At 51.1% G+C, this 12757-nt stretch overlaps 1 long non-coding RNA gene across 1 annotated transcript; it reads left to right on the forward strand.

The window, feature by feature from the left end:
* Positions 1 to 320: 320 nt before the first annotated feature.
* Positions 321 to 12197, forward strand: LOC116572675. The gene is made up of 4 exons (XR_004278469.1): positions 321 to 787; positions 1833 to 2024; positions 4057 to 4122; positions 11622 to 12197. It is a non-coding gene; the product is annotated as an uncharacterized LOC116572675 (long non-coding RNA).
* Positions 12198 to 12757: the final 560 nt, after the last annotated feature.

Below are 12757 nucleotides of genomic sequence, written 5' to 3' on the forward strand. Positions count from 1 at the left end.
CCGAGAGCCCTGCCACTGCCCGAGGGGCCATCGATCTGACGGACAGCCGAGGAAGCGAGGTGCGGTAGGGGGCAGGAAGTTTAAGGCTGCAGGCCTCCAGCAGGCAGAGTTAGGGCCTTGACCAAACTTCAGTAGCTTCTGACAAGGGTCTCAGACTCGATGCCAACATGGTGGCCCCCCACTGGCCTCACTCAATCTCACTGCTGCAGCTGAAGGCTTCTGTCTGTCCATCTGAGTGTGTACGTGCGTGCGTGTGTGTGTGTGTGTGTGTGTGTGCAAACCTGACCCTGGTTTCCTGGCTTTTAGCCTTTGCATGACTTGCTGTTGCCCACAGAGTACACTCTAAGCCCCAGGGCTGCATCCGAGGCCCTGCCTATCCTCAGCTCTGTCCTCTCTGCCACCTGGAGCCATACTCTGGCGGGACTAGAGGATTCTGGTCCGTGCCTCTGTGTGGTGGCTCATGGAGGTCCCTCTGCCTGGAACGCCTCTGTCCCCTTCCCTGTCTGGCCACTCCTGTGCTTCTTTCACAGCTCAGCTCTTACAAGCTTTCCAGAAATCCCTCACCGGGCCTCTGAACTTGGGCGGACACTCCTTGCTTTGCGGCCCTGCCGTGTTCCTCAGCTCACCCCTGAACCACACTGGTTCACGGAATGAGCTCCTGATGGGACTCACACGGGGACTCCATCCTCTCCATCTTTGCGTGCCGCACCCAGCATCCATGACTGGCCCGAACCAAGGTCTCATGGGAAAAAACACGAATCAGCCACCCCGAGGGAGGCACACCGAGGTAGGTTAGCCTCACGGCTCTATCGCTCCGTACCTGCGTGACCCCAGACACATTTCTCAGCCCCTTCAAGGCTCACCTGGAGGGCAGGGATAACAACGCCCAGCTCACAGGGCTGTGGGAGAAGCAGAACGCCATTTGTAAACACGTGAGGCAGGAAGCCAGGCTTCCTCCTAAATGCCGGTAAACGTGGGTCTGCGACTGTGCTTTTAAAACTGCTCTGGTCTATGGGCTCTTCCTGGGCTGAGTGGGCCCCCACCCTTCACACAGACCTCACAGACCTTTCCATCCATTCCCAGTCTTTGGAACCAATCTCCTGAGAAGTATAAGATGCCCAGAGAAGCCAGAGGCCCAGAGAGGTTAAGTGTTTTACCCCAGGCCACACAGGAAGTGACGGATGGAGCTGAGAATGGTGCCTGGGTCGGGGCATCCCCAGCTCAGTCAGAAACGAGCTTTGGTAAGGAGTAGACTCACTTGGGGGAGCCCACCCTCTCCAAACTCCGCTGCGGCCTGTGTCCAGTGGCCGGCAGGTCTGGCAGAGGTCAGCTGCTTCCAGTGAGACCTCCTCCACCCGACTGGGGGTTGTCTGAATGTCAAGCCTCAGTTGGAGAGGTTCATGGGGTCAAGACCCCCCTCCTGTGTTCTGCCCAAATGCACAGTGGCTTTCCGTCTCACTTCCAGCTGCACTTACAGTCCTGCTTCTGCCACGTGAGCAGCTGAGTGGCCTCAGGACCCTGGCCTAGGAGCAAATTCTTTCTTTGCCTCAGTCTCCCCTTCTATAAAAAAAACAAGGTGTTTCCTTTGATGATGAAAAAAGCTAAAATTGTTACAATCATGATTATCAGCACTAATCACCATCATCATCGTAAAAAATACATTCAGGGGATGTTGTAGTCTATTTGGATATCCGGACCCCAAGGAATTTGATTTCTCTGCTCAAAACAACATCACCCATGTCCTGTTTTGTTTTTTTGGTTTTTTTTTTTTTAGATGTTTTATTGTGACAAAATATGTATAACCTAAAATTCACCATTTTAACCATTTTTAGGTGTACAGTTCAGCGGCATCATCCACATGGTTTTGCAAATATCACAGCCATCCATCTCCAGAACTTTCTCATCTTCCCAAACTGAAATATGTCCCCATTTAACACAAACTCTCCATTCCTTCCTCCCCCGGCCTCTGGGAACCACCATTCTGCATCTGTCTCAATGAGTCTGACTACTGGAGGAATCCTTCCGTAAGTGGAATCAAATCGTATTTGTCCTTTTGTCACTAGTTGGCTTCACTCGGTATCATGTCTTTGAGGTTCATCTACACTATCGCACACGTCAGAATTCCCTCGCTCTTTAAGACTGAATCACCTCCCTGCTCATGTATGTCCCACATCTGGTTGACCTGTCTACCTTTTAGCTATTTTTTAAACAATGTCTCTATGAGCATGGGCGTGCAAATGGCTGCTTGAGTCCCTGCCTCCACTTACCTGGGGTCAGAAGCTGACTTGCGGGATGGGGTGGAAGTCTGATGAAGTTGATTGGAGGAGCCACCTGTTCTTCACCGTGGTTGTGCTATTCCATATCCCCAAGAGCTGTCCACAAGGGTTCTGATGTCTCCACAGCCTCTCCAGTGCTGGCATTGTCGGTTTTTGGTTCTTAAGTTATTGTTGTTGCTCTAGCCATCCTGAACCACCTACGGGGTGGTTAGTGATGTGACGAGTGATGTCGAGCATCTTTGTGTGAGCGTGCTGTTCCTTTGTCTATCTTCTCTGGAGAAACATCTTGTCAAGTGCTTGGAATGTTTTTTAATGGGTTTGGTTTTATTGTTGTTATTAGATTGTAACTCATGCTATATTGTATTTTATTTTTGTTTTTTAAAGGATTTATCTATCTATTTATTTGAGAGAGAGCAGTAGCAGGGAGGAGGGGCAAAGAGGCGTGGGGCTCGATCCCACAACCCTGAGATCATGACCTGAGTTGAAGGCAGACCCTTAACCATCTTGAGTCACCCGGGTACCCCTCTCATGCTCTATTTTAACATGAAGTGAACTGCTCAACCATCTTTCCACTGATAGAAGGAATTACATGAGTATGTGTATCACGGGGTAGAAAGCACACATTTAGGAAGCATTTCTTTTGCTTAATCTTTGCCAACAGTGTGTGAAGTAAGTGGTATGATCCTTCTGTACAAGGACACTGAGGTTCAGAGACCTTAGGCAACTTGCCCAAGATCACTCAGCTGGTAGAGGGAAACACAGAACAGGATTTGGGACTTACTTTGTGCCCCCCATAGTCTGTCTCCAAGGCCACATTTAGCTGTGTACCCCACACAGCCTCCCCACAAAAGCCAAGACCCCTAAAACAGAGCACAGCCACAGAGAAGTCCTATCCCTTACTGTTATCTGTCCGAAGAGACACCCCCAGGTGAATGATGTAACCAGAGGGTCAGAGCAAGGCCCACATTAATCTCATGGTTACAAACAATACAGGAAGGTTATGCTGGCCTCGAGCCCAGTTAAGTGGACATTTGGATTTTTTCCAAAACAAATGTGGATACTGTAAATACAGGTCAGCTGGTTTGCAGGAAATCGGCATCCAGATGAAGCAGCCTCTAGAAAGATATTTCCAAAAGTCCTACTTCAAAGAGCCTGGGGCTGGGGGTGGATCATTTGGAGCATGTCTCCTTCTTGTAAAACATTTTGCATTCATTCAAAACTTCCTTGCTTGGGGCGCCTGGGTGGCTCAGTGGGTTAAATCCTCTGCCTTCGGCTCAGGTCATGATCCCAGGGTCCTGGGATCGAGCCCTGCATCGTGTTCTCTGCTCAGCAAGGAGCCTGCTTCCTCCTCTCTCTCTTCCTGCCTTTCTGCCTACTTGTGATCTCTGTCTGTCAAATAAATAAAATATTTCAAAAAAAAAAAAAGGGGGGGGGCGCCCGGGTGGCTCAGTGTGTTGAGCCACTGCCTTCGGCTCGGGTCATGATCTCAGGGTCCTGGGATCGAGCCCCGCATCGGGCTCTCTGCTCAGTAGGGAGTCTGCTTCCCTCCCTCTCTCTCTCTCTCTCTGCCTGCCTCTCTGCCTACTTGTGATCTCTGTCTGTCAAATGAATAAATAAAATCTTAAAAAAACAAAAAAACAAAACCAAAAAAAAAAAAAACTTCCTTGCTGAGGGGCTTCTGGGCACTCAGCCGTACGCTGGGCGTGGGCTCCTGTGGGCAATGCTAGAGGTAGAGAAAGCCCGTGAATTATGATTCCGACAATAATCATCTGTTCCCCAGAGCAGTCTGCCTTCCAGCAGGGAACATATGCCCAGAGAAGTTGCGATGCTTGCCTGTGGTCACACAGTAAGTATGCAAGTGGTAAAGCTGGGAAGATACCCCAAGTCTCTTTTGAGTAGCTCTACTTTCCTAAATACCAATATTTTTCTATTTATGCTATTGCATTTTCAAGATCACTTGCTAGCCTCAGAATGGGTATGACAACCTTCTGGCAGAAGTTATGTCCTGATTTTGGCTTCAAAACAATAAAGTAAATGTAGATAGGTTTCTATTTCTTTCCTTTGAGAATCTGAAGTAGAGGTTAAGACCTACTCCCGGGAAAAGTTGGAGACCACAAGAAGGAAGAAAAGGGAGTGCTCATGGCGCTCTTTGATTAAGTGCCTCTTGAGTAGGACAGACAGTGAGTTCTTTTAATCTACTCCTACCCAGGATGTATGAGCAGAGATTGTCCTCCTTTATTAGCACAAACCCCTGACGGGCTGAGACTTTGCTCCAGGTACTTTCCAGGGGCCCGATGAAGCAGTTCCACTGCGGTTCCCCTGGTGGTGTGGGTGGGAGGGGTTTTGCCATTCCAGGCTGGCCCTAAGGATGGTTTATCCTAACAAAGCTCTGGCCAGGGATGGACTACCTGTCTCCTTGTTGGTTTCCCTTGGAAGAGTTGGGTTGGGATCCATTCCCCTGACCATCAAGGGAAGACAACAGGGCAATGTGCACAGAAGGCACAAGAAGGAATAACCCCACCCAGGGGCTCTCCCACCATTGCTGGCTCACCCTCAAGACTGTCGAAATCTCATGTTAAGAGAGCGTCAGCAGTCATGCTGGCAGCCCCAGGGCTCCCTAACTGAGGTTGGAGCCTCCTCTTCTTGGAGGCGCCATTTTGTCATTCTGTGCAGATGGTAGGTTTCTTGTTCCTTTCGCAAAGAACCCAATCTTAATCAAGTCTATCTCAAGTATGAATGCTAAAGAAATTTTTGTAGAAGGACAAAGGAAGAAAGGAGAGAAGGAAAGAAGGAAGGATTGAAGGATAAATCGAGAAATTTCCTTTGAAAAAAATCCTTGAGATGCATCTGTTTTAACTGTATTTGTTGGGAGTGGCAGATGTTTTCATCAGTAGAGCCTGATAGAGTGAGAGAGAGAGAGAGAGAGAGAGAGAAATCAGTGGTCACTTCATGTCTGCCAAGTGAATGAATGAATTAATGGGTGAGTGAATGAATAGCAGGGATTTGGGATTTGCTTGCTGAAAGAGAGATTTCCTTATGGAACCACGTCGGTCACTATTGGGAAAATCAAGGGGGCTAAGTAGACTAAGGCTTTGGTTTTAGGTCACAAGGAAATGGACAAGCCCATGATGAAATGTTCACATTAGGAGGCCAGTTTGAACTAAATGTGGCAAAGTTATTCTCAGTGCCAAATCTGTTCATTGTGACTTCTGGGTCCCAGCCTGCTCAGGATCCTCTCTCCCAGTCATGCTCTTAAATTGCCAGGGAAAGGACTCTTGTCTGAACATAGCCCGTGATTCACCTCTTCCCTTTCAAGCCAGGAGCAGAAAGGGTCTCCAAGGAACTAGCAGTGGAGATGCAGGGTAATCAAAGAGAGGGAAAAGGAGTGTTTATTGAGGTGTTGATGGAAATAGACGGATTAATAGGAAAGAATTTTTTTAAAAAAATTTCCAAATTCAAAATCATTCTTTCACTTAAAATACAGTGATGTCCTCACTCACCTTTAGGTGAGTGATCTGCTGCCTCCTGCATTTTCCCTTGCAGCAAATCAAGACCTTCCTCAGACTTCCTTCCATTCCCCAAGTCCAGATTCAGAAAACAGAGGCTGGGGAAGCGGCCTGAAACCAGCGAAGGAGGTCAGGAACTCTGCAGGGTGAGCCCCGACATCTCGCCGCATTAACCCTGCGAACTCAGGCCAAGCAGTGAGGCTGGAGTCATTAATACCTAATGATGTCGTATTGTCTTCCAATAACAAACCATCTCACCAGTTGGTTTTATAGGGTACCAGCTGTTGTTAATTGGGGGAGATGAGCATGAAATGGCTGCTTTCACACCTGACCAAGAGAGAGAGGCAGCATTGAGGGGCCCAGGGAAACCGCCTGCTGCAGGCAGGGGGGCTCCTCAGCACTGCCTTGGAAGGGGACAGGCACAGGGATAGCATGGGGCAGCAGTCCTCTCCAAGCTCGGCGGGCACAGCACTGACAATGAGAGGTCATTTAGCACCCTGCCTCTCCCCCTGCAGGCCGGCGGCTGGCGCTTGCCAGGCAGTGCCACCTCCTCTTGCTTTTGTGGCTGGCCAGGGGAGGGGCAACCCCAAACCAGGGCCGCATGTTGCATAGCTGGAACCTTGCCCAGCCTCTGGCATGTTCCAGTTCTGCGGAGGAGGCACCGCCATGTCCTCCAGCACCAACACCGTCCTCTGCCCCCCAGCTATAGGTGACGGCACTGGGTGCCAGGCTGCCAGCAAGCAGGGACTGCAGGGCCTGGCTGTCCCATGGGGGGCTGGCCCCATTACATTTTCTCTTTTGGTGTTCCATCCAAGAGACGAAGAGACCCAGACAGAGGTCATCACTTAGCAAGAGGAATGAAGCAAAAAGGGGCAGTGCTGTGATGGAGAGGGGCTGGAGCACCCCCTGGGTCCAGGAGCAGGCAGGCGAGAGGAGGAAACTGTGCACAGGGCGGGACCTGGTGCAGAAGGAGCACGGAATCCCTTCCACGTGCACTCTCAACTCCCCGTCCCTGCGGGCTTCCCGAGACACCCACTCGGAAGCCCGTTCCGTCATCCCCATTTCTCAGATGGTTCTGAACCTCCATGTGGAGGCTGCCTCGACTTCTTCAGACCAAGAAAAGCTCAGGTCCCTCTCTCTGCCTACATTTGCCTTTATTTTCAGCGTTGTTGCAAAAGACGGGAAAGCAGAGCATTAAAACATGTACTGTAAATAAACCAAATTAAAGTAAAATTGACTCATTTAGCAACCAGCCTCCGATCTTGCATTAGAGGCAATTGAAGAGATTTCACAGATTTTAGTAACCAGATAAGATTATTATATAAACAGACTTCTGCATTGAATGATGAGCCATATCTTGAGGAGAATATTTGAAATCAATAGTAATACAGACTGAGAATTAAGTAATGTGGTTAAGCACCTTTGAATGATGCCATTTTTAAGAGCTGATTAGAAATAAATATGCCAATTGCAGCAGAGCCGATCGCTGGAATAAAGGGAAGATTAATCAATTTGGGCCCAAGACCCGTGGAGGCCATCTTGGTGTGGCCAGCTCAGCGCTCTGGTTTGCTGGATGGAGGCTGGAAAGCTCCGGGGCCTGATGGCGACTCAGAGAAGGGACAAGAGATGCTATCAGAGTCCTTAGGCAGAACCACAGCTCTGCCCACCAAGGGGCTGGCGGTGGCGGAGAGGGGAGGATTAGCCGTAAGCTGCTTAAACGGCTCACACAGGGCGAGCCGGAGCGCAGGGAGGAAATTACAGCTGGGGACACTGACAACCCTGGGATCGCGTTTGGAATGCCCAATTACCATTCAGCTGGGAAATGATTGGTCTTTTGGCCGCTCTGTAATCATCGCTCACCTGGACAATTGCACCAGCTTCCCGACGGGTCCCCACGTGAGCCGGCGGATGCATTCTATACACGGTCACCATAGCGATCTTTCCTAAGCACCACTCAGATCCTGTCACTCACCTTGAAGAAACCGTGGCTGCCTTCCTTCTGACTTAGGCCCAGGGCCAGGTACCTTCGCTTAGAGTTCAAGACCCTCCACGGCCCTGCTGTCCCTACTCGTCTCCTTTCTTCCTACTCCCAGTTCCTGCCTTATGATGGCTCCAAGGGGAAGCCTTTAGGGATGCCTGCTGTAGCTTTGCAGCATTGTCTCTGCCTCTGCTGGGTCCTTCCTGCCTCCCCTGTCTGCTGAAACCCACCTCTCTCCCACCTCATTCAAAGTCCGTCTTGACCGTTCATTCCTCCAACTCTAGCAGAACTAGCCGCTGTTTCTCTGTTAGCACCCTACCTGAACAAACCTTTCCTGTTTCACATGAACGTCATTCACGATTTCTTTTGTATCCAGGGACACTCAGGAGTATCTTTGCAGGGCTATGTGCTGTGGTTGTCCCTGAAGGTATAGTGAGAGAATAGAGAAGTGGTCTCTGGCCTCTCGGGGCTCAGTTTCACACTGAGTATTTAATACTCTACACAGCTTTCCCTGATCCAGTAGGCAAGCCACACTTCTTTCATTCAACTGGCAGAAGGTAGGTGCTCAAGAGTGGTTGAATGAATGAATGAGAGATCAAACAAAGGAATGAGTAACAAAGATGGATCAGGGAAAGGTGGTTGCAGTGAAAATTTTTGCTTGGCAGAAGGAACAGGGTTCTGATAGTTGCCCAGCTCGGCCTAAGCTGCCTTCTGCAGGGCTGAGCTCCCAGGAGCTAGAGGCATCCATGCAGAGGGAGACCATCTGTCAAGGAGGTTCCAGAAAAGACTCATAACTAGCAGTGAGATAGAAGTTGCAGTGCTGTGGGCTCTAGGCTCAGCCCTACCACTGACTCACTATGTGACCTCCGGTAGAGCACAACCTTTCTTTGAGCCTCAGTTTCTCCATCTGTAAAATGGAGACTTTAGACAGCTGGCCAGTCGTGAGCTCTTTGCTCAAATGAAGCAAGCAGAGGATAATTTGTGAATGTTGAAATCCAGACAACATCTGGACTCTGACTAACATTAGTGTGAGACTCTATCCTATGGTAGGAACAGAGAAAAATATAACAGTTGTAGGACTATGGGAGAAGCAGTAAGTGCAAGATTTTGTAAGGAGAGTATGATAAATGTGAGGGACACTCTCATGAGCTAGTGTAGGCTGGGAAGGCTTCCTGGAGGAAAGGAGGGAGTTCAGATCTATGTGAGAGGAGATCTGAATCATTAAGGCCATGTCCCAAGTGCCCCGTAGGTGAATTCCCATGGCACACCTTCATCCCTAACCAGGAACATGGCAGGGTCGGGGGCCCTATTCAGAAGGCTGGGCTTCTTGCTCAAAAGGGACAGGATGGGGATTTTTCTTTGTTGTGTTTTATCCTTGTTTTCTGCAGTAAGCAGGCCTGCATCCTCTGGCTGCATGAAGACCTGAGCTATATGACCCTGCCATGGGCAGGCTGAACGTGGGGGTGTACCTTGGCTCTAGTCCTCATTGTTCTGCAGGCTGCTCAAGCTACAGGTGCCTTGAACTAGGGAAGCTCGCTAAAAGGAGGCTGCCATACCTGGGTTAGCCAAGAACAGGTAGAGAACCCCATTCTCCAGGTCATCAGCTGGGATCTGGGCTTTTCAGCGGAGGGCTCAGGGCCGGGGCTGAGAGAGGCTGGGTCTCTGAGCATTTCATCTGTATGAGGCCATCTGTGTGCCAGCCTTCTTCTTACTTTTCTGCCTGACCATCCATCTCAAATATTCATGGCTCTGTGAGCTTGGGGTTCTGTTGGGGCTCTGGGCAATAGGCCCCATGCAGAAGGTCTCCTGGCCAGTTGTTGAGCTCCTACTGTGGTCAGAGGAGGAGGTGAGGTGTGGTGGTATAAAGTTCTCTGCTTCTACCCATAGGTCACCTACCCCCTCTCACTTCCTTTATAAGACAACACCTAGGGCCACCAGAAGGACTCCTATAGATCACTACGAGCACATACTTGATGGGGATCCTGAGGCTGAGAGAAGGCAGAAGGCTTGCCCAAGATCCAGGATGACTTAGCCAAAGAGCAGAGTCTAGAATGTGCAGATGCCCATCCGGTTTGCTATCCACCACGGCATGCGGTTCCAGCCTCAGGGTTCATCCGTGGGACTTTGCTCCTCACTACACGGGGAAGGACCCCAGGGACAGGGTTTGCATGCCTCATGGTGCCCATGGAGTCCCACGGAAGCCAGGACTTTCTCCCCACTTCCTCTTTCTCTGCCTCTGCCCCGCCTGCTCCCTGTGTCCTGGGCCCTCTGCGGTTCTGCTGTCTGGCCCGGCCTGGATCTCCCTGCCGCTCACATTCGGCATTATCATCCTTGCTCCTCTTGGCTGTTGGTTAAGTGTTGTGCTGTCACCAACTCATAAACATGGTTACATGCTTCTTTCTGGTTCTCTTTGGGTCAAGCCAAACAAGAAACATAGCCCCACCCAAGCTTTCCAGTTAAACACCTGTGCTTACTTCTCTGCTTCCTGCCACCACCCCTTGGCACAGAGGGTACAGAAGAGGACCAGGGGACGCCTCCCGTCTCACCCACCTTCTGCAGTCTGCAGAGTCAGCAGAGGGGAAAGCCCACCCCTCCGCTAAAATGACAGGGTAGCTGCTTCTGGCGCAGGGGGAGCCACCTGCTCCATTGGGGCCCTGCAGCAGGAGAGCCAACAGACTTCCTGTGTGCCCAGGAGAGGAGACATGCAGTGCCTCTTTTTACTAGCTAGCCAGACTGGAGTTAGCTACAGCTTCCATCGGTCACCGTCAAATACACCTGTTACTTCTCTCTTCTTCTTGGGGAATCTTACTTATTCAAGCGTAAGTTAAGTGGTCTATTATCCTAACAATTTTTGGGACAATAGGACTAGAGAGCTCTGCTAATGATACTGGCCTCGGGTGCCCATCTAATGGGATCCCTGTGGCATGACACCTTGAGCTTGGAGTCTCTGGGCCAGTAAGGGGAGCCCCGGGCTCTTCCCCCACCGACCATGTTCCAAAGTTCAACTTGGACAACGTGGCTTGGCTCTATCCTAACTAAGAGTGAAGAGTGTGATTGAAACTTTCCTGGGGGAACAACTGGGTCTGGGAAAGTTTCTTGGTGTCTCCTTTTTGTTGGTTCTGGTTACAGACCTGCCTGGGAAGGTGGAGCATCTCTTCCATCTTCTTAATGCTCACCTGGGAGAAGCCAGCATGGTGTGCCTCAACACTTGGGAAACGTTGTCTCCAGGGGATTCTCTCTATTTTTTTTTTTTTTTTTTTTTTTTTTTTTTTAGTTTTTATGTTTCAGAGCATGATGGTGGAATTTTCCAGCTCTGAACTTTAGAGTTTGAAGGGAGAGGGCTATGAGGAGATTTCACCAGGGTATCTGAGGGAAGAGGGATATGGATCCTGGGGAGCTGGAGAGTGGAGAAACAGGTTCCTTGGGCTTGGAGGAGCCGACATCAGGAAGGGCAGCCAGGGCTGTGTCTCCCCAGTGGCAGCTGTGTCCAGGGTCATCACACCGCTCACCCCCCGATGCTGGGCCACGCAGACAGGCTTTTTGAGGTCAAGGAAAGGTCAGTGTTTCATATCTGAATGGACACAGAAGGGACAGGGACAGTGGCTGTGGGAGGGGGCTAAAGCTTGGGGGGGACTGGATAACCCCAGAAGAAGCCCAAAACCAAGCAGGGGGTGGAGGGGCCCTGAGAGCCTCACTCTGGCCTCTGGTTGCCCCACCGACACTACACAAGCACACAAAGCTGGGAAGGCTGCCTGGGAGGCAGACATTCCCCTCAGGGCTTTCAGTTAGGGCTCCTTTCTTTCAATTATTATTATTATTTTTTATTCAACAAACTATTACCAACAGCTGACTTTGCTTCAGGTCATGTGCTTGGCACCCAGAGGAGGGAGATGAATCAGTCCCAGGCCCCGAAAGAGCTGTGGTCTTCATGAGGAACAGTCCAGAAACAAGAGTGCAACGCGGTGAGGCAGGCGCGTCAGCAGGACACTCTGGGAGCCCAAACAGGGGCCGCTGTGGGGTGGCAGAGTCAGGAACCGGAAGGGGTTTCAGGTACCGCCCCCCCCCCCCCCATCATGGTGTCTCTTAGCAGACCAGGGAAGTAAGGAGCTTACCACACCCCTTGTTCCCGGCACTCCGTTCCATCAGAGGACCTTCCCGCCTACTTCCCAACAGGAGTCTCACCATAGCTGTGGTTTCTGACCTTACTCCCAACACCCTCATCTGCCCCAGCTGTATAAACATTCGGGCAAAGCAACTGGGCATAAGTGATTCTTCTGGGAACTTCCCCGCGGCCGCTCAGGGGCACTTGTGTGCTTTTGAGTGACATGACCCCTCCTGCGAAAGCGTGGCCCAGCACAGGCTCCGGGAAGCACCCCCCCAACCCCCACCCCACCGTGAGCCCATTGCTGCATCCTGGTAGGGGCCCGCACAGACAGACAAAACCACCCCACGTGATCCCTCCGGGCACAGCAATGCAGTCCTGCGGTGAATAACCGTGTCCTTGCCCTGAAAGGGTGGGGAACAGGTGAGCAGGAAGGAAGGCTGCTCAGAAGAGAGGGGTTTCTTCCTTTTCCTGCTTGCTGTCCCAAAGCACGCCTCCAGTCTGGGGTGGCAGACTGCAAGGAAGGAGGGCAGACCCCGCCTGACACAGCAGCAGGGGGCGGTCCTGAGGTTGGTTCAAAGCTCCCCCAGCCTGTATCCCCATTCAAGACCCCAGGGATGGGGCTGCTGGGAAGTGGGAGTAAGGACTTCAGTGAAGGGAAACCAGCGTCCTTCAAGCACAAATGTGAGGCCCCTTTGCCTGTTACTCACCCAGTGTGAGATGTGTATCATTGCCATTTCCAGAAGAGGAAACTGAGGCTCACGGGATTGAGCAAGAGGTGTCCCCCAGCCAGGAGGGATCAGAGTGGGGAATTGAACTTGGGTGTGTTTGTACCCTAGCGGGCCTTCCCTCCGCCGGGCCACACTTCCCGACCGCCATTAGTGGGCGTGGTCAG

Source organism: Mustela erminea, chromosome 14, assembly GCF_009829155.1.
Source record: "Mustela erminea isolate mMusErm1 chromosome 14, mMusErm1.Pri, whole genome shotgun sequence".
NCBI lineage: Eukaryota > Metazoa > Chordata > Mammalia > Carnivora > Mustelidae > Mustela > Mustela erminea.